This window comes from Polistes fuscatus, unplaced genomic scaffold, assembly GCF_010416935.1.
Source record: "Polistes fuscatus isolate 324 unplaced genomic scaffold, CU_Pfus_HIC Scaffold22, whole genome shotgun sequence".
Classification (NCBI taxonomy): Eukaryota; Metazoa; Arthropoda; class Insecta; order Hymenoptera; family Vespidae; genus Polistes; species Polistes fuscatus.
Window position 1 is genome coordinate 475,500 of NW_025113099.1, and position 4,612 is coordinate 480,111.

Genomic DNA, 4,612 nt, shown 5'->3' on the forward strand with positions numbered 1-4,612 from the left:
GTGTTTATATTTTGCTACACAAGAAACTAGTCTTACATAGATACATACGCGTGCGCGCGCACACATATACTTTCTATGACCTTACCTTCCCAACGTTATAATATACTCTCACATCTGTACGCATACTTTTTTCACTTATAGAAGGAGAAAAATAAAATATGAGAAAAACACAAATAAAAAGAAAAAAAAAAACCAACGTATTTTATGATCTTTATACATTATTAATCGAATAAATTTATTTCTATTACAAATCGAATAAAACTTTAATTGATTTCAAGGTAATTGCTAATAAAGTTCGCGTCTTATTTATCTTTTTTTTTTTTTTTCATTTTTTTACATTTTCTTTCTCTCATTATAATAGATTCTTAACATTAACGTGTAGTAATAAATAAATAAACGTTATTGTATTATCGATTGATTGCATCGGCCTATAAAAATGATATTTATCGTTAACGAGCGTATGTTAATGCAAAAAAAGAAAAGAATAAAAAGAAATAAAAAGGAAATAAAAATATGTATTTCTAAGAAACGGAAATAATTCCATATGCGCGTAAAATGCACGTGTAAATTACATAAACGCATTTGCACAAACATTTATAATAGAAAAACGAGGGAATAACATTTGGATAATCCTAATATTAATATATTTGAAACAACTCCAAATGGATCTCTCAGAAATAAAAAACCCCCTTTCTCCTCCTTTCGAAAAAAACAAAAAGAATTAAACAAAATCCAAAAAGAAAGAGATAGAAAAATGTCTGAGGGAAAGGAGGAACCTTGCTCGTGAAGGGGAAAAAACGCGGTCGGTTCTTTCTTTTCTGTTCTCGTAGCCTTCCCTTCCTCCCTACCTCTCTCTATCACTCTGTTTCTCGTCTCTATTTCTCTTATACCTTTTTTCCCACTTATCGCTTTGTTCTTTTCTCGCGTGGTGGTATCGCAGACGCGTGCGCGCCAAGAAAACCAACCCCAGAACCTACGAGAGGATAACGTAAGCGTGCGAGATGGAGGTCGCACCACCCCTGGTGACAGAGAAAACGCGAGAGAATCGAGTTCGGGAGATGGAAAAAGAGATAGGAACGATGAGAGAGAGAGAGAGTTAAGGGGGTTGGGGGGAGGTAGGGGTAGCGGCGACGGGGTAGCCAGCGAGAGGCGGAAAAACTTTTTAAATTCGAGACAAAATGCTAAATGTTCCTCGAGGCCATGCATACGAAGCGGGAGAGCTTCGGGAGAAAAGGGAACCGAGGAAGAATGGGCGGGAGGGAGGAGAAGAAGGAGACGACGAGGAAAGGGATAGAGAATGAGAGAAAGTGAGAGTGAGAGAGAGAGAGGGGGTCGAGCACGTCCCCCTGTCTCTCTCTCGGAGCCTTTCTCTTCGGTGGAAAGGGTAGGAGCGACCATTAACATAAAACAGAATGTGGGAAAAGCAAATATTGTGATAAAAAATAATAATAGGCAAGCGAGTGAAAGAGGAAGTGCCAGGGGAAGACGAGAGAAAGAGTGAGAGAGAAAAGAGAGAGAGAGAAAGAAAGGGGGAGAAAGGAAAAGAGAAAGAAAGAGAGGCCACCCAACCCCCAGGGATGAAGCCGAGCAGAGCGATGGATACTTTGCTTTCTCCAATGCTCTCACTCTTTCTTTCTTTCTTTCTTTCTCTTTCCCTTTCTCTTTCTCTTTCTCTCTATCTCTCTCTCCCTCTCTCTCTCTTTCACCTACCCACCGTATAAATACAAGTATACGGGCAGAGTTTTCCTCGGGCATTTATGAAACTCGTTCGCCTAGAACTAACTCTAATAATCGTTGAAACTAATGCCAACTCTCGAGTAAAACGTCCTCCACCTCCCCCTTCAGCCACCTTCTTTACCTCTTCACGGTCCTCAATTAACCACCTACCAACCCTATCACCCCCCCTCCTCGACACCCATGGTCTTGCATCTTCGACCTTAGAAATTCCTTTCACCCCTTCGATACACTTTAGATTCGACTACGTTCGGGATGAAATTTATCTACGAGAAGAAATGCACTTAGTATATTACAGTTATGGCTATCGTTTTACGTTTCTCGTTGAATCTATGAATACGGTACATTTACAAATAACGACAATAGATTTATATAGATATTTATAATATATATATATATGTGGGGACGAAGCATAATGCGGATCTGTTAGCCCTCAGCTGATGGGCAATAGCTCGTGCAGCGCGGGTGATTTGTTTGTTTGGGCGAATGTTGATGTGTGTGTGTGTATGTGCGTATGTTGGTGCATGACCAGCGCAATGAGTCGTTGCTAGGAGGAAAAGAAAAGACAAAGTCGTTAGCCGATCATTGCGACGAAAAGACGTAAAATCGTGAATGAGTTAAATTGTCGAAGCTGAAATTTAGTCGAGTCATTTGAGTTATAATTTATAAAGTCGTTCAAGTCGTTTAAGTCGTTGTTCATTAAGGGGTTATACGCAGTTGCGATCCTCGAAAAAGACGTATTTTCATGAATTTTTTCTAGAAACAGTTTTTATTTTTTAAAAAAAATTGTTGGTAATTCAAATAGAGTGAACTTTTGAGAATACAATAGCGCGTCGATCCTGTAAAAATATTAATCTGCACTGCTTTTGTAGATGATTTCCTGAACGTCCTCTAAAAAAAGACGTTTGTCAGTGATCACCATTTTGGCGGTTTGGATTATCCGAAATTAAAAAGTATGGTGGATTCTTTTAAAGTTTAGATTAATGCAGGTATTAACGAGAGGAATTTTAAAAATTTTGATTTTTGACAAAATGGTGTCTATTTGAAGAAAAGTTGTTGTTTTTGACTTAAATTTTCGCTTTACATTGTAAAAAAAAAATAGTAATAATTTTTTTAAATCTTATTCCTCTCGTCAATACCCGAGAAATATATCTAAGAATATTGTGTAAAAATATAAGACAAATCGATTGAGTTATTTCTGAGAAATCGAGATCACCGACTTAGAAAATACCGTTTTGAGAAAAACGCGTTTAAAATTTCAAAGAGACGTTTACACATAGTTAAAAATTTTTGTTTGCAGCTTACATGAAGTGAAGAATATTTGTCAGATCGATTTGAAATTTTCAGAGAATATACTTAAATATATGTACATTCCGAAAATGCAAAAAAAAAAAATCGATTTTTTGAAAATCCTAACTACGTATAACCCCTTAAGTCGTTTTAATTGTTATTTTGTCCAAGTCGTTTAGGACGTTATATTTAAAAACCGTATTAGTCCAGTCAACGCGGGCCGTTTCCTTCATATCTCAGGAAAGAATGTGGAAACTTGACATAAGGGTAAATAGACGACGCTGAATCGAATGGTGCTAATTTTTTTGAGATGGAAAGTGCCATTTTTGAGAAAAAGGGTAAAAAAGAGTCAAAAATATATTTATCTTAGAATCTTGGCATTAAATCGAAAAAAGTTTCAAACAAAAGTTGTAGAGAATAAAAATATACATAAAAAATGTTATATGAGTTATCTTCGTATTTTTAAAAATAAGCGAATAAAATTAGATTGAAGATGGGAAAAAAATTGTAAGAGTGGGAGAAAGCAAGCTTATCCCTCCGTCGCGTTTTACACGCGAGCGAGCTAGTATGCGTGCGAGCGTCCGTGTGAACTAATACACAAACGAGGGATCTTCGGCAATCTTCGGGACTCTCGGTCTTAAATGAAAGTGCGAGTGAGAGAACAAACCAATATTTCACTCTTTTTATTTATCATGCGATAACGAGTATTATTGTCCTTGGCCATCGATTGTTGAGCGTTCTGATATTTCTCTTTTTATATTTTTTCTTTCGGTAGCAAGAAATTTACGTCTTGGCCATCGAACGTCGAGCGTTTTGTATACGAGTGCGGGTGAGAAAGAAAACCGATATTTCTCTCTTTCTATTTTTTTATTTAGTAGCCAGAATTTTACGTCTTGGCCATAGAGCGTCGAGCGTTTTGTATATCTATATATATCGGCGAATAAGCGCGGCATTTTTAAATCAAATCTTGATGCTTATGGCACGCAGTTTCTTTATTTATTGTCAGAAATAATGAACCTTGAGTATAAAAAAAAAAATAATTCATTTTAACAAAAACTATTATTATTTAGTTGAGAGTAAAAATAATGAATTAATTTTGTGTCTCGCCATAAAATTAATTAGAATAATTAATTGATATAAATTCTTTGCCTCACAAAAATTTATTTGTATATCAAATTGAATACGTATTCTCTTTAAGACAAAATTTAAAATTTAAATATTTTTCCTATTAAATTATGTATTTTATAAAATTTTAAATTACTGACTTTTTGTCTCGTAAAAATTTATTAGTTTATTAAATTAAATACATATTTGAAAAAGAAGAATTTTATAACCACACATAAAATTAATTCAAGATATATAGGAAAAGATATTCTAAAAACGTGGAATTTATTTTTTGTCTATACATAATTTTAATTTATTTTTATTATGTTATAAGAAAACAGTAATTCATTGATTCATCTTCGAAGTCTTAAGAAATGTACGAAATAAATTGAGCTATTATCAAGTGGTGCGTTAGCGTAAGTAGTAACGTCTTTGCTTCTCGCGCTGGGTATTTAACGTTCGATTCTTCGTGAGGGAATTATTT